The 20,377-nt window shown below is 49.6% G+C and overlaps 1 protein-coding gene across 1 annotated transcript in view; it reads left to right on the top strand.

Moving 5' to 3' along the window:
- LOC142483354 (voltage-gated inwardly rectifying potassium channel KCNH2-like) overlaps positions 1 to 20,377 on the top strand; it is a 151,055-nt gene that overhangs the window by 77,569 nt on the left and 53,109 nt on the right. The window lies entirely within an intron of this gene.

Genomic DNA, 20,377 nt, shown 5'->3' with positions numbered 1-20,377 from the left:
GTCTGTGTTACTGAGGCAATCACGGGGAGTCCTGGTGGAGATAAGGGGTTAACCGTGTGTGTGTTATAATGCAAACCCATAGAATCGTATCTCCGTCTGTGTTACTGAGGCAGTCACGGGGAGTCCTGGTGGAGATAAGGGGTTAACCGTGTGTGTGTTATAATGCAAACCCCATAGAATCGTATCTCCGTCTGTGTTACTGAGGCAATCACGGGGAGTCCTGTGGAGATAAGGGTTAACCGCGTGTGTGTTATAATGCAAACCCCATAGAATCGTATCTCTGTCTGTGTTACTGAGGCAGTCACGCCGAGTCCTGGTGGAGATAAGGGGTTAACCGTGTGTTTGTTATAATGCAAACCCCATAGAATCGTATCTCCGTCTGTGTTACTGAGGCAGTCACGGGAGTCCTGGTGGAGATAAGGGGTTAACCGCGTGTGTGTTATAATGCAAACCCCATAGAATCGTATCTCCGTCTGTGTTACTGAGGCAGTCACGCCGAGTCCTGGTGGAGATAAGGGGTTAACCGTGTGTTTGTTATAATGCAAACCCCATAGAATCGTATCTCCGTCTGTGTTACTGAGGCAGTCACGGGGAGTCCTGGTGGAGATAAGGGGTTAACCGCGTGTGTGTTATAATGCAAACCCCATAGAATCGTATCTCCGTCTGTGTTACTGAGGCAGTCACGCCGAGTCCTGGTGGAGATAAGGGGTTAACCGCGTGTGTGTTATAATGCAAACCCATAGAATCGTATCTCCGTCTGTGTACTGAGGCAATCACGGGGAGTCCTGGTGGAGATAAGGGGTTAACCGCGTGTGTGTTATAATGCAAACCCCATAGAATCGTATCTCCGTCTGTGTTACTGAGGCAATCACGGGGAGTCCTGGTGGAGATAAGGGGTTAACCGCGTGTGTGTTATAATGCAAACCCCATAGAATCGTATCTCCGTCTGTGTTACTGAGGCAGTCACGCTGAGTCCTCGTGGAGATAAGGGGTTAACCGCGTGTGTGTTATAATGCAAACCCCATAGAATCGTATCTCCGTCTGTGTTACTGAGGCAATCACGGCGAGTCCTCGTGGAGATAAGGGGTTAACCGCGTGTGTGTTATAATGCAAACCCCATAGAATCGTATCTCCGTCTGTGTTACTGAGGCAATCACGGGGAGTCCTCGTGGAGATAAGGGGTTAACCGCGTGTTTGTTATAATGCAAACCCCATAGAATCACATCTCCTTCTGTGTTACTGAGGCAATCACGGGGAGTCCTGGTGGAGATAAGGGTTAACCGCGTGTTTGTTATAATGCAAACCCCATAGAATCACATCTCCATCTGTGTTACTGAGGCAGTCACGGGGAGTCCTGGTGGAGATAAGGGGTTAACCGCGTGTTTGTTATAATGCAAACCCCATAGAATCACATCTCCTTCTGTGTTACTGAGGCAATCACGGGGAGTCTGGTGGAGATAAGGGGTTAACCGCGTGTTTGTTATAATGCAAACCCCATAGAATCACATCTCCATCTGTGTTACTGAGGCAGTCACGGGGAGTCCTGGTGGAGATAAGGGGTTAACCGTGTGTGTGTATAATGCAAACCCCATAGAATCGTATCTCCGTCTGTGTTACTGAGGCAATCACGGCGAGTCCTCGTGGAGATAAGGGGTTAACCGCGTGTGTGTTATAATGCAAACCCCATAGAATCGTATCTCCGTCTGTGTTACTGAGGCAATCACGGGGAGTCCTCGTGGAGATAAGGGGTTAACCGCGTGTTTGTTATAATGCAAACCCCATAGAATCGTATCTCCGTCTGTGTTACTGAGGCAGTCACGGGGAGTCCTGGTGGAGATAAGGGGTTAACCGCGTGTGTGTTATAATGCAAACCCCATAGAATCACATCTCCATCTGTGTTACTGAGGCAATCACGGGGAGTCCTGGTGGAGATAAGGGGTTAACCGCGTGTGTGTTATAATGCAAACCCCATAGAATCACATCTCCATCTGTGTTACTGAGGCAGTCACAGGGAGTCCTGGTGGAGATAAGGGGTTAACCGCGTGTGTGTTATAATGCAAACCCCATAGAATCGTATCTCCGTCTGTGTTACTGAGGCAGTCACGGGGAGTCCTGGTGGAGATAAGGGGTTAACCACGTGTGTGTTATAATGCAAACCCCATAGAATCGTATCTCCGTCTGTGTTACTGAGGCAGTCACGGGGAGTCCTGGTGGAGATAAGGGGTTAACCACGTGTGTGTTATAATGCAAACCCCATAGAATCGTATCTCCGTCTGTGTTACTGAGGCAATCACGCCGAGTCCTGGTGGAGATAAGGGGTTAACCGTGTGTTTGTTATAATGCAAACCCCATAGAATCGTATCTCCATCTGTGTTACTGAGGCAATCACGGGGAGTCCTGGTGGAGATAAGGGGTTAACCGCGTGTTTGTTATAATGCAAACCCCATAGAATCGTATCTCCGTCTGTGTTACTGAGGCAATCACGCCGAGTCCTGGTGGAGATAAGGGGTTAACCACGTGTGTGTTATAATGCAAACCCCATAGAATCGTATCTCCGTCTGTGTTACTGAGGCAATCACGGCGAGTCCTGGTGGAGATAAGGGGTTAACCGCGTGTTTGTTATAATGCAAACCCCATAGAATCGTATCTCCGTCTGTGTTACTGAGGCAATCACGCCGAGTCCTGGTGGAGATAAGGGGTTAACCGCGTGTGTGTTATAATGCAAACCCCATAGAATCGTATCTCCGTCTGTGTTACTGAGGCAATCACGGCGAGTCCTCGTGGAGATAAGGGGTTAACCGCGTGTTTGTTATAATGCAAACCCCATAGAATCACATCTCCATCTGTGTTACTGAGGCAATCACGGGGAGTCCTGGTGGAGATAAGGGGTTAACCGCGTGTGTGTTATAATGCAAACCCCATAGAATCACATCTCCATCTGTGTTACTGAGGCAGTCACGGGGAGTCCTGGTGGAGATAAGGGGTTAACCGCGTGTTTGTTATAATGCAAACCCCATAGAATCGTATCTCCGTCTGTGTTACTGAGGCAGTCACGGGGAGTCCTGGTGGAGATAAGGGGTTAACCACGTGTGTGTTATAATGCAAACCCCATAGAATCATATCTCCGTCTGTGTTACTGAGGCAGTCACGCCGAGTCCTGGTGGAGATAAGGGGTTAACCGCATGTTTGTTATAATGCAAACCCCATAGAATCGTATCTCCGTCTGTGTTACTGAGGCAGTCACGGGGAGTCCTGGTGGAGATAAGGGGTTAACCGCGTGTGTGTTATAATGCAAACCCCATAGAATCACATCTCCTTCTGTGTTACTGAGGCAGTCACGGGGAGTCCTGGTGGAGATAAGGGGTTAACCGCGTGTTTGTTATAATGCAAACGCCATAGAATCGTATCTCCGTCTGTGTTACTGAGGCAATCACGGGGAGTCCTGGTGGAGATAAGGGGTTAACCGCGTGTGTTATAATGCAAACCCCATAGAATCGTATCTCCGTCTGTGTTAATGAGGCAATCACGGGGAGTCCTGGTGGAGATAAGGGGTTAACCGCGTGTGTGTTATAATGCAAACCCCATAGAATCACATCTCCTTCTGTGTTACTGAGGCAATCACGGGGAGTCCTGGTGGAGATAAGGGGTTAACCGCGTGTGTGTTATAATGCAAACCCCATAGAATCGTATCTCCGTCTGTGTTACTGAGGCAATCACGGCGAGTCCTGGTGGAGATAAGGGGTTAACCGCGTGTGTGTTATAATGCAAACCCCATAGAATCGTATCTCCGTCTGTGTTACTGCGAGACAGGTGACATTTGGACAGGTTTTGCTCTGCCAAGGACACATGTCGCCCACATATCGTCAGTCTGATTACTGCACAGGATATAATCTCTGTTAGGAGGGGCATGAGGGGGTGGGGGGGGGGGGGGCAATAAAAGCACAGATTAACCCTTCCAGCCTGCAGCGAGCAGGACTTACATAACAGGACGGGGAAAGATGGGCAGGAAAAACTTGCCCAGTTACAGCTGTATTACTAACGCGTGTATATATATATATCACATAACATACGCCCCGCTGTATTACTAACGCGTGTATATATATATATCACATAACATACGCCCCGCTGTATTACTAACGCGTGTATATATATATATCACATAACATACGCCCCGCTGTATTACTAACGCGTGTATATATATATATCACATAACATACGCCCCGCTGTATTACTAACGCGTGTATATATATATATCACATAACATACGCCCCGCTGTATTACTAACGCGTGTATATATATATATCACATAACATACGCCCCGCTGTATTACTAACGCGTGTATATATATATATCACATAACATACGCCCCGCTGTATTACTAACGCGTGTATATATATATATCACATAACATACGCCCCGCTGTATTACTAACGCGTGTATATATATATATCACATAACATACGCCCCGCTGTATTACTAACGCGTGTATATATATATATCACATAACATACGCCCCGCTGTATTACTAACGCGTGTATATATATATATCACATAACATACGCCCCGCTGTATTACTAACGCGTGTATATATATATATCACATAACATACGCCCCGCTGTATTACTAACGCGTGTATATATATATATCACATAACATACGCCCCGCTGTATTACTAACGCGTGTATATATATATATCACATAACATACGCCCCGCTGTATTACTAACGCGTGTATATATATATATATATATATATATATATATGTATATATATATAATAACATAACATACGCCCGCAGGGTTTACTCCCAGGACTGCCCCCTCTGTACTGGGACTCACAGTGCTGGGGGGGGGGGGGGGACAGGGAATCAGCAGCCCAGGGGGGCGTAGCTACACATGTCATTACCCAGAATCCCCAGCGGCAGTGGAAACATTGTGTGCTGAGCGATAGTGGGGAAGGGCAGGGGTCCCGAGCTCTGTGAGACACGTGGCGTGCTGGCACGTGGCGGGCTGGCACGTGGGGTATTTATTTGCTGGACGCGGTGGGAGGGTTTTGTCACGTTGTTACTCACCATAACTGATATAATGTGTGGTTCCAGCCCGTCCCAGCGGCGCAGTGCAGCGCCAGAATATCCCGCCTCACATGGAGCCTGGAACCGCTGTCTGTGAGCAGGGTGACTGGCTCGGCACTTCTCTATCCCAGGCCGCGCTGAAAAGCTGTGTAACGCGGCAGACGTACGCTTGCAGGGGGCCGTGTTACAACGGGTTTGAAGCAAAACGTGGCGCTGTGTTAATTTGCATGCCATTACCCAGCATGCAGTGCATGCTAAGAGGTAATGGGGAAGGGCGGGTCTGCGGACCTTTCTGAGAGTGGGATTTATAGTAGTTACGCTGCACCTTTAAGCAAACAGCCGGCTCTGCTCGGGCCTGGCGCCAATCCTGCCACACACTCCCCGGTGACCCGGTGCCCTCACCGCGTCCCGGCAAGAAGCGCCCGTCCGTCTGTGCCGCAGGGCCGTCTGCTTGAACTAATTGGCTGATTGAAGTGTATCTGGCCTTATCTCTGGCGATAAGATAGGGGGGACGCGACCCCAGCAGTGCCTCCGAGGTGACGGTGTGAGAAAGCAGAGCTGTGACAGAGGATCCCTGACCCGGGGAACTCCCGGCGCCCTAACCGGGCAGCCGAAAATGCCGCCAGTGACAAGGAGTCCCAGCCCGTTAACTCATTCAGGGCCGAGCGCGCGCGCACATCTGGTGGCGAGGGGGCGGCCATATTGTGTATAGATTAACTGCAGACACATGGAGTCCTTGGCCAAGAAGCTTACAATCAAATCTTTAATAGCATACACGTGTTCTCCACCTGAGGATCCAATCAGGTTCTTCATCACAGTGACTGGCGCCCCCCGAATTCCCAGGGTCCCCGGGGGAGAGAGAGAAGTGACAGTCACCGAGAGAAGCATTGGAGGGGACAGAGAGAGAGAAGTGACAGTCACCGAGAGAAGCATTGGAGGGGACAGAGAGAGAGAAGTGACAGTCACCGAGAGAAGCATTGGAGGGGACAGAGAGAGAGGGGACAGAGAGAGAGAAGTGACAGTCACCGAGAGAAGCATTAGAGGGGACAGAGAGAGAGAAGTGACAGTCACCGAGAGAAGCATTGGAGGGGACAGAGAGAGAGAGAAGTGACAGTCACTGTGAGAAGCATTGGAGGGGACAGAGAGAGAGAGAAGTGACAGTCATTGTGAGAAGCATTGGAGGGGACAGAGAGAGAGAGAGAAGTGACAGTCACCGAGAGAAGCATTGGAGGGGACAGAGAGAGAGAGAAGTGACAGTCACCGAGAGAAGCATTGGAGGGGACAGAGAGAGAGAGAGAGAGAAGTGACAGTCACCGAGAGAAGCATTGGAGGGGACAGAGAGAGAGAGAGAGAAGTGACAGTCATTGTGAGAAGCATTGGAGGGGACAGAGAGAGACGTGACAGTCACTGTGAGAAGCATTGGAGGGGACAGAGAGAGAGAGAAGTGACAGTCATTGTGAGAAGCATTGGAGGGGACAGAGAGAGAAGTGACAGTCACCGAGAGAAGCATTGGAGGGGACAGAGAGAGAGAAGTGACAGTCATTGTGACAAGCATTGGAGGGGACAGAGAGAGAAGTGACAGTCACCGAGAGAAGCATTGGAGGGGACAGAGTGAGAAGTGACAGTCACTGTGAGAAGCATTAGAGGGGACAGAGAGAGAGAAGTGACAGTCACTGTGAGAAGCATTGGAGGGGACAGAGAGAGAGAGAGAAGTGACAGTCACCGAGAGAAGCATTGGAGGGGACAGAGAGAGAGAGAAGTGACAGTCACCGATAGAAGCATTGGAGGGGACAGAGAGAGAAGTGACAGTCACTGTGAGAAGCATTGGAGGGGACAGAGAGAGAAGTGACAGTCACTGTGAGAAGCATTGGAGGGGACAGAGAGAGAGAAGTGACAGTCACTGTGAGAAGCATTAGAGGGGACAGAGAGAGAGAAGTGACAGTCACTGTGAGAAGCATTGGAGGGGACAGAGAGAAGTGACAGTCACCGAGAGAAGCATTGGAGGGGACAGAGAGAGAGAAGTGACAGTCACTGTGAGAAGCATTGGAGGGGACAGAGAGAGAAGTGACAGTCAACGAGAGAAGCATTGGAGGGGACAGAGTGAGAGAAGTGACAGTCACTGAGAGAAGCATTGGAGGGGACAGAGAGAGAGAAGTGACAGTCACCGAGAGAAGCATTGGAGGGGACAGAGAGAGAGAGAAGTGACAGTCACTGTGAGAAGCATTGGAGGGGACAGAGAGAGAGAGAAGTGACAGTCATTGTGAGAAGCATTGGAGGGGACAGAGAGAGAGAGAGAAGTGACAGTCACTGTGAGAAGCATTGGAGGGGACAGAGAGAGAGAGAAGTGACAGTCACCGAGAGAAGCATTGGAGGGGACAGAGAGAGAAGTGACAGTCACCGAGAGAAGCATTGGAGGGGACAGAGTGAGAAGTGACAGTCACTGTGAGAAGCATTGGAGGGGACAGAGAGAGAGAAGTGACAGTCACTGTGAGAAGCATTGGAGGGGACAGAGTGAGAAGTGACAGTCACTGTGAGAAGCATTGGAGGGGACAGAGAGAGAAGTGACAGTCACCGAGAGAAGCATTTGAGGGGACAGAGAGAGAGAAGTGACAGTTACTGTGAGAAGCATTAGAGGGGACAGAGAGAGAGAAGTGACAGTTACTGTGAGAAGCATTGGAGGGGACAGAGAGAGAGAGAAGTGACAGTCACTGTGAGAAGCATTGGAGGGGACAGAGAGAGAGAGAGAAGTGACAGTCACTGTGAGAAGCATTAGAGGGGACAGAGAGTGAGAAGTGACAGTCACTGTGAGAAGCATTGGAGGGACAGAGAGAGAAGTGACAGTCACCGAAAGAAGCATTGGAGGGGACAGAGAGAGAAGTGACAGTCACTGTGAGAAGCATTAGAGGGAACAGAGTGAGAAGTGACAGTCACTGTGAGAAGCATTGGAGGGGACAGAGAAAGAGAAGTGACAGTCACTGTGAGAAGCATTGGAGGGGACAGAGAGAGAGAAGTGACAGTCATTGTGAGAAGCATTGGAGGGGACAGAGAGAGAAGTGACAGTCACTGTGAGAAGCATTGGAGGGGACAGAGTGAGAAGTGACAGTCACCTAGATGGAATAGAAGTGCAGTTATAAGGGACCCTCGTGGTGACATTAAGCGGAGGGGACAGGCAGAGCAAAGTGACCGTCACCGTGAGAAGGACAAAGTGACGGGAAACTGCTGAGGTTTTACTTAACTGCGTCAGTGCCCACCGCAATGCCCCCTGGGTACTTCCCAGGGGCAGGGTATAATATTGGGTGAGGGGGGTGCAGGGTGTGTTCTCACCCCCCCCCCCACTGTCAGCATTGGATGAACAGCGCGTGTGCGCACATCCCGGCTGAGGTCCGACGCGGGGCCGCGCTGAAGCGGGGTGCGGGATTCACAGAACCCGCGCTCCCTCCCGCCCGCGCCCGCCGCATGGACGCGATCACTGCCGGGAGGCTTGTTCTATAGTGCCCGCGATTCCCACGCCACGCGCGGCACTCGTAGTTGGCTGTGTTTGGCGCCCGTTTGTATACGTGGGACGCGCGCGCGCCGCCGTGAGCGCTGGCGCGGGAGACGGGAGAAAACCTAATACATTATATTTTCGCACTGCTGCCGAGCCGCAGGCCAATCAGAGCGCGCCCTAACGCTGTGAGATCATAGCCACGCCCCCGCGCCACCGCCTGCAATATCTAAACGAAACGCGCGCCACGTGCGCTATAGAACAGCCCTTAAGGCAGTCTGATCGCTCAGCGCGCGGACGCATGCGCACGGTCTGCGGCACTGTGGCGCCAGCGGCAGAACTCCGCGCCCATATAACCCGCCCTCTGCGCCAGCTCCCCGTGCCATTAACCATGTCACTGCCAGCGGGGGCCAGCAACGCATTGCAGAGAAAAGCCAAACCCTTCTCTGGCGCTCCTTGCTCCTCCCCTTTATCTCTTTGACTGAATACGGCGGCGTAAATTAGGACCAACCATTTTGCCGGTAAATGCACAAAAGAGATTAGGTAAAGATGGTGAAAGGATTGAAAGATACGTGTGGGGTTTTATTAATATGGCTGCTTCCCCTCCTCCTGTATGTGTAAGCAGTCAGGTGGGGCTGTAAGCAGGGAATTCATGAGCTATTTAACACGTGTGCCAAGTTTGTGCAGTGTGGGAGGATTAAAGATGGCGGACAGCATGACGATGGCGATGCACGTCTCCCGCCTCCCAGGCACCGGCCTGGCACCCTCGCCTCTCTCCTCCCGTAGTGATACGAAGCCCGGGGATCGTTCTCCGGCTGCTAACAGCGGGTTACGCTGTAATGAAGCCCCTCATTAATATTCACGGGGTTGGCGTGTAACACGGCGGGGTCGGGTTTCCGTACACGTGTTCGCCTCAGATCCCTGGATGACACGTTACAACACGACACGGGAAGATGGAGCTGATTGTGTAATGTGCAGCAGGCGGCAGCTGTCGGCAGCACGAGGTTCCGAGGTTCCGGGTCTCGTGTGACAGCGCGGGGGGACTCCGGGTAATTAGATGTGATTAGTGATTCCTCCCCCCCCCCCGGGGTAGTGTGTGTGGGATGGCGTTCTGCCCCCTGTTATTGGGTTCCTGGATAAAATGATTAGCATCGGGGCGGGATACTGGCAGGCACACAGAGGGGAGTTTCTCTATCACACGTCTTTAGCGGAACAATCTTTTTATACTTAATTATATTGTAACGGTGTTTCCCCCCCCCCCCTCCCCAATCTCACATTGGCCCCTTATTGGGTGAATGATCGTAGTTCCAACAGTAATGTGGAAGGAGGTAGTAGGGCCAGGTTTGGGAGGAAGTATGAGGAGCTCTGTTTTTGCCATGTTAAGTTTCAGTCGGCGGAGGGCCATCCAGGATGATATAGCAGAGAGACATTCAGAAACTTTGGTTTGTACAGCAGGTGTAAGGTCAGGTGTGGAAAAGTATATTTGTGTGTCGTCAGCATAGAGGTGATAATTAAACCCAATGGATGTGATTAGGTCACCTAGAGAGAGTGTGTACAGAGAAAAGAGAAGAGGTCCCAGGACAGAGCCCTGGGGTACCCCCACAGAGAGATCAATAGAGGAGGAGGAGGTGTTAGCAGAAGAGACACTGAAAGTACGATGGGAGAGGTAGGATGAGATCCAGGATAGAGCTTTGTTACAAATACCAAGAGTATGGAGAATATGAAGGAGAAGTGGGTGGTCCACGGTGTCAAATGCTGCAGAGAGGCCGAGTAATATGAGCAGAGTGTAATGACCTCTGTCTTTGGCAGCATGGAGGTCGTCAGTTATTTTAGTGAGGGCTGTTTCGGTGGAGTGAGCAGTGCGGAAGCCAGATTGTAGAGGGTCTAGGAGAGAATAGGTGTAAGAAAATGGAGCAAGCGAGAGAATACAAGACGTTCAAGGAGTTTAGAGGCAAAAGGCAGGAGGGAGACAGGTCAATAGTTAGAAAGGCAGGTAGGGTAAAGCTTGCTGTTTTTGAGTAATGGTATAATGGTTGCATGTTTGAAGGAGGATGGACAGGTTCCAGAATAGAGGGAGGCGTTGAATATGTGTGTGAGCGTAGGGATTATTTATTTTATTTATAAAATATTTTACCAGGAAGTAATACATTGAGAGTTTCCTCTCGTTTTCATGTACTGTATGTCCTGGGCACAGAGTAAAACAAATAATACATGGTTACAAGTAGAGTTACATAAATGAACAAGGTATACATTATATACAGAGACATTTCGTGCACAGTTAAAGATAATATATATTATGAGCGTATGAAACAGTTACAGACCAGATTAAAATGTGAGACAGCCTTAGATTTGAAAGAACTTAAGCTGGTGGTGGATATGAGAGTCTCTGGTAGGTTGTTCCAGTTTTGGGGTGCACGGAAGGAGAAGGAGGAACGTTCGGATACTTTGTTGAGCCTTGGGACCATGAACAGTCTTTTGGAGTCAGATCTCAGATGATAGGTGCTGCATGTGGTAGGGGTGAGGAGCTTGTTCAGGTAGCTGGGTAGCTTGCCCAGAAAGTATTTGAGGGTGAGACAGAAAAGGTGAACTTTGCGCCTAGACTATAGTGATGACCAATCTAGTTCTTTATGCATTTCGCAGTGATGTGTGTTATAGTTGCATTGGAGAACAAAACGACAAATTGAATTGTAGAGGGTGTCAAGTTTGCTAAGGTGGGTTTGAGGAGCCGAGCCATATACTATGTCTCCATAGTCAATAATTGGCATTAGCATCTGCTGTGCAATACGCTTTCTGACCAGGAGAGTTAGGGAGGATTTGTTCCTCTAAAGTACCCCTAGTTTGGCATAGGTCTTGGTTGTCAGGGTATCAATGTGCATCCCGAATGTTAAGTGGGAGTCAAACCATATGCCCAGGTATTTAAAACTAGTGACAGGTGTTAGGGTGGTGTTAGCATTGGTTCTAATCAGGAGCTCAGTCGCTGGAAGCTTTAAAAATTTAGTATTGGTCCCAAATAACATTGTTACCGTCTTGTCAGTGTTTAAAAACAGTTTGTTTTGGGAAATCCAGTTTTCGAGTCTCAAAAAGTCAGACTGAAGTATGTGTTGAAGGTCAGAGAGGCTATGGCTGTGTGCATATAGGATTGTGCCGTCTGCATACATGTGTATTGAGGCTTCCTTACAAGCTGTGGGAAGATCATTAATGAACACTGAGAAGAGTAGGGGCCCCAGAACAGAGCCTTGCGGGACACCACAGGTGATATCCAGGGGGTTGGAGTTAGAGCCTGAGATGGACACGTTGGGATCTTCCTGATAGGTAGGACTGAAACCAGTTTAAAGCATGCTTCCCTATTCCAGAGCTCTGGAGTTTGTTAAGCAGGATAACATGATCAACTGTGTCAAAAGCCTTTGCAATATCTAGGAATACTGCACCAGTGAGTTGTCCCCGTTCCATTCCACACTGGATTTCATTGCAAACTTTTAGCAGGGTAGTTACAGTGGAGTGTTTGGGACGAAACCCAGACTGGAATTGGCTAGGGAAATTTGTCTTGGTGTAGAAATCGCTTAATTGGGAGTGGACACATTTTTCCATGACTTTGGATAGAATTGGGAGAAGTGAGATTGGCCTGTAGTTTGAGACAGTGTTTTTGTCCCCACTTTTGAAGATTGGGACAACTCTGGCAGTTTTCCAGGTCTTAGGGATATGGCCTGCAGACAGGATAGAGTTGACTATGGACGCAATTGGTTTGGCAATGGCTGAGGCACCAAGTCGTAGGAACCTAGATTGTAGTAAGTCAGGTCCACATTGGTTGCTTAGTTTTAGTTTGAGGAGCGCTTGTGTTATCTCCTCTTCGGATACTGGGCCAAATTGAAAATTGTGGGCAGTGTTGGAAGGGGGTGGGGCTATGTGGGTACCCCCAGGATGAGATTCAGGTTTGTGGTTTGGGCTGCGTTTCGCTAATAAGTTAGTAGCACACCCCACAAAGTAATCACTGAATGCGTTTGCAATGTCAGTGGGGTTTGTCAGAGTATTATCCCCCTTAGTGATATTACTTGGTTGTTGATGGTTAGGAGGCTGGAATATATTGTTGATAACCTTCCAGAAGTTAGCTGAGTTTGATGTATTCTGGTGGAGATTGTCAGAGTAATATTGTGCTTTTGCATGCCTTGTTTGCCTTGTGCACACGTTCCGCATGCATCTGTAGTGATTGAGATCCTTGGTAGTGCCAGTTACTTTGTAGCTTTTCCACAAGGCATCCCTGAACTTGTAGAGTGCTATAAGGTCAGGTGTAACCCATGGAAGGTGGGCCCCCCGTACCCTTATTTTGCGTAGTGGAGCATGGGTATGACAGAGTTTTAAGAACTCGGATTGGAAATAGTCGAGCGCAGAATCGGGGTCGGGAATTAAATCGATTCTGTGCCATGGGCAGTTGGTAAGGTCATCCAGAAGCTGTTGTGGGTTAAAGTTTTTAAATGTTCTAGTGAGGAGAACTTTAGTGCTTGAATGGGGCGGTTTAATTTTCCTTACACAGTACACTATTGCATGGTCACTGAAAATATCAGGAAGGATGCCAGAGGATTGGATTCTGCTGGGGTTTGAGGAGAGAATCCAGTCTAGCAAGGAATGGTTATGCGATTTCAGGTTTGTCCGTGTGGGTTGGGAAATGAGTTGCGATAGGTTAAGTGACTTGAGTTGTATCTGGATTTTGCGTTTTTTAGGGTCAAGCCAATTGAAGTTGAAATCCCCAAGAACTATCAGCTCACTCTTCTCATTCAGAAAGGAAATGGAGCCAAGAAATTGGGTGATATCAGTCGGGGATTGTAGAGGGGCTTTAGGGGGGCGGTAGATGCCAGCAAGCAAGATGGGCTTAGAAAAGGGGAGACAGATTTTGCCAACTAGAATTTCAAAAGAGGGTGGGCTTGGTGGGGCAATTTAACAGTGTAAATTGTAATGTGTCTGCAATATAAAATAACACCCCTCCTCCGCTCTTTGACCTATCTCTCCTAAAAATGGAGTATCCCTGAATGGCGATATTTGCATCAGGGGTTTTAGGGGATAGCCATGTTTCTGTAAGAACGATGGCTTTGGGTTTATGCATAAGGCACCATGCCCTTAGTTCGTCCAGTTTGGGCAGCAGGCTCCGGATATTTATATGGGCGACAGATAGCCCTTTTTGGAATTTAAAGGTGGAATTCTCAGGGGCATGGGACAGAGCTGAAATGGGAGGACCTGGGTTAGGTTCAATATCACCTGCTAAAGAGAGTAATAGTATGAGTATAGTAGGAACAAGATGTTTTAGGAGATGGGAGGGAATGGGGTCAAGAGGGCAAGTGGTAGAGGGAGAAGAGGGGATCAGTAGTGATAGATCTTCCTCCGTGACAGCGGATAAACAGTCAGGAGGAGGAAACAAAGGGGATGTTCTGATGAATGGATTCCACCTTTTCCTTGAAATAGTCAGCAAAGTCCTGCTTTATATCCCAATATATCATCATTACGTGCTTTATATCCCAATATATCATCATTACGTGCTTTATATCCCAATATATCATCATTACGTGCTTTATATCCCAATATATCATCATTACGTGCTTTATATCCCAATATATCATCATTACGTGCTTTATATCCCAATATATCATCATTACGTGCTTTATATCCCAATATATCATCATTACGTGCTTTATATCCCAATATATCATCATTACGTGCTTTATATCCCAATATATCATCATTACGTGCTTTATAACCCAATATATCATATTACGTGCTTTATATCCCAATATATCATCATTACGTGCTTTATATCCCAATATATCATATTAGGTGCTTTATATCCCAATATATCATATTACATGCTTTATATCCCAATATATCATCATTACGTGCTTTATATCCCAATATATCATATTACGTGCTTTATATCCCAATATATCATCATTACGTGCTTTATATCCCAATATATCATCATTACGTGCTTTATATCCCAATATATCATATTACGTGCTTTATATCCCAATATATCATCATTACGTGCTTTATATCCCAATATATCATCATTACGTGCTTTATATCCCAATATATCATCATTACGTGCTTTATAACCCAATATATCATATTAGGTACTTTATATCCCAATATATCATCATTACGTGCTTTATATCCCAATATATCATCATTACGTGCTTTATATCCCAATATATCATATTAGGTGCTTTATATCCCAATATATCATATTACGTGCTTTATATCCCAATATATCATCATTACGTGCTTTATAACCCAATATATCATATTACGTGCTTTATATCCCAATATACTATCATTACGTGCTTTATATCCCAATATATCATATTAGGTGCTTTATATCCCAATATATCATCATTATGTGCTTTATATCCCAATATATCATATTAGGTGCTTTATATCCCAATATATCATCATTATGTGCTTTATATCCCAATATATCATATTACGTGCTTTATATCCCAATATACTATCATTACGTGCTTTATATCCCAATATATCATATTACGTGCTTTATATCCCAATATACTATCATTACGTGCTTTATAACCCAATATATCATATTACGTGCTTTATATCCCAATATACTATCATTACGTGCTTTATAACCCAATATATCATATTACGTGCTTTATATCCCAATATACCATCATTACGTGCTTTATATCCCAATATATCATCATTACGTGCTTTATAACCCAATATATCATATTAGGTGCTTTATATCCCGATATATCATATTACGTGCTTTATATCCCAATATACCATCATTACGTGCTTTATATCCCGATATATCATATTACGTGCTTTATATCCCAATATACTATCATTACGTGCTTTATATCCCGATATATCCCGACATCACTCCCCCCAGTCACTTGCTCACCGTGCTTGTCTGAGCGCTGAGATCCCGCACCCTTAATCCTAACCTAATGTACTGTGCAATGCTGCCACCTAGTGTCTGACAGCCACACTCGCAGCCGTTACCTTGTATCGCTGCTGCTGCTGCTGCTGCTGCTGCTGCTGCTGCTGCTGCTGCTGCTGCTGCTGCTGCTGCTGCTGCTGCTGCTGCTGCTGCTGCTGCTGCTGCTGCTGCTGCTGCTCCGCACAATTGTTTTTGGACAAAGGTTGGAGGCAGCGGCGCAATCACACAATCTGATTGGGGGGTGCGGTCATAGCGTCAAAGCGACGCGTGAGGACGTCTTATCCAGGCATGGCAATGCGGATGGAGAAGGCCCCGCTCTCTTACGCCAGTCAGTCTCCCTCTCTCCCTCTCTCTCTTAGGCCTCGGCCATGTTTGGCGCTTGCTGGCGGAAGCGCGCTGACGCACGTTCCCGCTCATCACTGAGCCCCTACAGCCGCAATTAGAGCGGCTTTAGTAGGGGCTCACCTGCGCTTGCGGAAGCGCAGGTCTTAGGGGAATTTAACATTTCCCCGCTTGCCGGCGAGACAGGCCGGTCACGTGAGCGGTTCGCCCAATGAGGGCGAACCAGCTCCGTGACGTCACTGGCCCGCCCCCGGCCAGTGACGCGCCCGCCCCAGGACCGCCCCCGGCCAGTGACGCGCCCGCCCCCGGCCAGTGACGCGCCCGCCCCAGGACCGCCCCCGGCCAGTGACGTGCCCGCCCCAGGACCGCCCCCGGCCCGCCCTCTGACGGCCTGCTGAGAGCGCGTGCGGTAAGCAGCCGCAAGGCCAGGGAAAGCACCTGCTTTCCCTGAGCCTCCGCGCGCCTCAGCACGCCAGCGGTAAGCGTGTCCGAGGCCTTAAAGGAGGCCCCCGCTCTCTCTCGTACAGGAGGCCCCCGCCTAGCTTCATCGACTCACCTCATTGGTTGGCTGAGATGGACTGGCGCCCTCTCTTGGTCAGCACCTTACATACACTCCGCTGGGCTATCCCCAGAACGGAGGGGGAAGGAGCAGCCAATCGGAGCGTGGGAATTCCTACCCGTCAGCCAATAGAAAGAGGGGCTCGACCCCGGCTGAGGTCAGAGGAGTAGGCGTGTCCAGCAGTCTCGAAAAGCCGGGTGTGCGGGAAATAGGATTTTAGCCAAGTGGAGGGCAGACTCTATGGCTGCATCCTCTCTGGCCAACTCATTGCCACCTGCGGGCCGGCTCCACCAAGTCTGGTGTCCCCGCAGGGTGCCCTTTGTAGCCCGGACCTGGCCATTCGCCCTTCCCTCGCCCACCAAACGTATTCACACCTCTGGACATCCTCTCCCCATTGAACTACGGACCCTATGCAGACTCGCTGGCACCGTAACCGGATGCCCCGGCAACCTGCATAGAGCCTTATAAGAAATGTGCCCAACCTAATAAAACATACTTTAATACACGGGGGACCTTGGGGGGGCTGGTCAATGTAAGGGACTTAGGGCCGGGATATTGGGACTCGAAACTCGGGAGTCTGGGGGACGCCGGGCAGCCCCGGTGTAATTCTACTCTCGTACCGGCAAATAGTGCCTGCACGCCGGGGAGAATTAAAGTACCGCCGGTAGCTCCGGCAAACAAAATAACTGCATTCTTACCCAAATATCCCGCCCAAAACTTACACACCGCAAGTTCCACGCGTCTGGGGTAACGGGAACGTGGAATGTGGGAAAGCCGGGACACTGTATCTTTGCATGCCAAGATACCGGGCCCCTGGCTTATAGTGCTGGGGAGCTGCCAGGGGCCCGCGGGACCCAGGGGCTTATCCCTTATTATGAAACCTGGTTACCCCTGCCCGTCACACCTCCCCCCTAAGACAAAGGCTCTGGGGTGACCACCTCATCCGGTGGTTCCGCAAGCCTGAAGCTCTGGAGGTACGTTGGTTACTGGGGACGTCCTGTCGGGAGAGTCCATCAGCACTGCCATGTTCACTGCCCATATTGTGCTGAATTGTGAAGTCAAGTTCTTGCAAAGCAAGACTCCCGCGCCGCAGTTTGCCGTTCTCCCCCCGACACCCTCTGTAGCCAACTCAGGGGATTGTGTTCTGCTCTGTGCTACTCTTCACCTCTGTGGATACCCGCTAGGCATACTTACCCAGGGGTATCTGATCCCCGGTGTGGACTGGGTGATCAGCAATATGGGCCCTGCCCGGCTTGTCCGTGAACAGAACCTTGTACTGCTCTAACATAGCCTGTGAATGCACCCTCTGGGGTGCTTCGATCTGGGGACCCATCTCTACCTGCTCCACTGTGCCCCCCTTCCTAGACTCCCCTAGGAGATCGGGCAGAGCTTGGCTCGCCGGGTCCCCCATCGGTGGGCTACAGATAGCCAGCACTGATGGCTCACTCGCAAAATATGCTTTCAACATATTTATATGGTAGGTTCTGTGTCTCCCTGTCTCCTCATGTAACTGTACATGTACTGTAGTACAGAGGCCTCAGTATCAGTCTTCTCCCCTTCCCACCCCTCACGGAACAGGTCAAGTGGTCCCCAGACCCTGCGACCATATAGAAGCTCAAAAGGTGAGAACCCGGTAGATTCTTGCGGTACCTCTCGGTAAGCAAACAGCAAGTGCTGTAAATGAGCCTCCCCAGTCTCCCTGTCCAGCTTCTACAAAGGTTCGCAGCATCTGCTTCAAGGTACCTTAGAACCGCTCACACTGTCCGTTTGTCTGGGGGTGATAAGGGGCAGTACGGAGGGCTGTCACCCCACACGTAGCCCAGAGTCCTACCCACCAATCAGGGCCGGGCGTGTAGGCAGCACCTTCCTACCCACCAATCAGGGCCTGGGCATGTAGGCAGCACCTTCCTACCCACCAATCAGGGCCGGGCGTGTAGGCAGCACCTTCCTACCCACCAATCAGGGCCTGGGCATGTAGGCAGCACCTTCCTTTCCACCAATCAGGGCCGGGCGTGTAGGCAGCACCTTCCTACCCACCAATCAGGGCCTGGGCATGTAGGCAGCACCTTCCTACCCACCAATCAGGGCCTGGGCATGTAGGCAGCGCCTTCCTACCCACCAATCAGGGCCTGGGCATGCAGGCAGCGCCTTCCTACCCACCAATCAGGGCCGGGCATGTAGGCAGCACCTTCCTACCCACCAATCAGGGCCTGGGCATGTAGGCAGCACCTTCCTACCCACCAATCAGGGCCTGGCATGTAGGCAGCACCTTCCTACCCACCAATCAGGGCCTGGGCATGTAGGCAGCGCCTTCCAACCCACCAATCAGGGCCGGGCATGTAGGCAGCACCTTCCTACCCACCAATCAGGGCCTGGGCATGTAGGCAGCACCATCCTACCCACCAATCAGGGCCTGGCATGTAGGCAGCACAGTCCTACCCACCACTCAGGGCCTGGCATGTAGGCAGCACCTTCCTACCCACCAATCAGGGCCTGGGCACGTAGGCAGCACTGTGACGATAGCTTCCACAGGCTTATTAATATTACACAAAAATAATTGGGTTTGAACTGAACGAGGCTTAAGATATAATAAATTGTATTTATTCCTTAGAATAAAGGTGAACACAACAGATAATGCAGTAACAAACAAGAAGTACACTTACATTGGGGTTGGGGAATGAGAAGTATGATGTAGCATTTCTCTCAGCAGTCAGGAAATCATTCAGGTGAGATCAGGTTACCATATCAGCAAACGAAAACGAATGAAGACTTTGCATGAAGACCAAAAATGAAGACAAAGGATAGATGGGGAACAGCAGGTTATAAACCCTTTGTCCCTCTATCTGTAACATTAAAAACCTGTGATTGGTTTGCAATTATCTCCAGCAAATCTTTGATGGGGGAACACATTTTAGGACAGGCCCCCCTGCTAGCTGGCACATGTGCAGTAGAACTCTGGGGTCTCCTTTTTGAGGCCCCACATGTGCAAATGGAATGCCAGGCCAGCTACCCCTCCGGATCTTGGACAAGATAACCTGTGTTGGACAGTGATAAGTGGGACACTTAAAAACTGCTATGGAATGCGCCCCCTCCACCCTCAGGGTGATAAAACCTTTTGAACAAAACTTAAGTTCTAGCCATTGGGACCCTATGGCCATCTGTCATCCTGATAGCAAAGGAATTTCTTTGAAGCTTTGTCCATACCTTGAGACACAGTATTAACTACTATTAACCCTTGTGCTCCCGGATGGATTCTAGTGTGTGTGTGCAGAAACTGAGGTACAATAACAGAGGGGAAAAAGGAAAATACACATTTACAGGTTATAACAGGGGTGAAATCACATTTCTGGACCTCAGTCCAGTTAACCCCTTGTCTCCCTGGTGGGGTCAGGGGTGGCCAAATGGGGTGCAACCCCTTTAATACCGGGCCACCCCCTTTCTCCCTCTACAAGCACCTTCCTACCCACCAATCAGGGCCTGGCATGTAGGCAGCACCTTCCTACCCACCAATCAGGGCCTGGCATGTAGGCAGCACCTTCCTATCCACCAATCAGGGCCTGGGCATGTAGGCAGCACCTTCCTACTCACCAATCAGGGCCTGGGCATGTAGGGAGCACCTTCCTACCCACCAATCAGGGACTGGGCATGTAGGCAGCACCTTCCTACCCACCAATCAGGGCCGGGCATGTAGGCAGCACCTTCCTACCCACCAATCAGGGCCTGGACATGTAGGCAGCACCTTCCTACCCACCAATCAGGGCCTGGACATGTAGGCAGCACCTTCCTACCCACCAATCAGGGCCAGACATGTAGGCAGCACCTTCCTACCCACCAATCAGGGCCAGACATGTACAGTAGGCAGCACCATCCTACCCACCAATCAGGGCCGGGCATGTAGGCAGCGCCTTCCTACCCACCAATCAGGGCCTGGGCACGTAGGCAGCGCCTTCCTACCCACCAATCGGCCTGGGCACGT

This window comes from Ascaphus truei, unplaced genomic scaffold, assembly GCF_040206685.1.
Source record: "Ascaphus truei isolate aAscTru1 unplaced genomic scaffold, aAscTru1.hap1 HAP1_SCAFFOLD_322, whole genome shotgun sequence".
Lineage (NCBI taxonomy): Eukaryota > Metazoa > Chordata > Amphibia > Anura > Ascaphidae > Ascaphus > Ascaphus truei.
The sequence above is the reverse complement of the archived record's forward strand: the minus strand, read 5'-3'. Positions and strand labels throughout refer to the sequence as shown.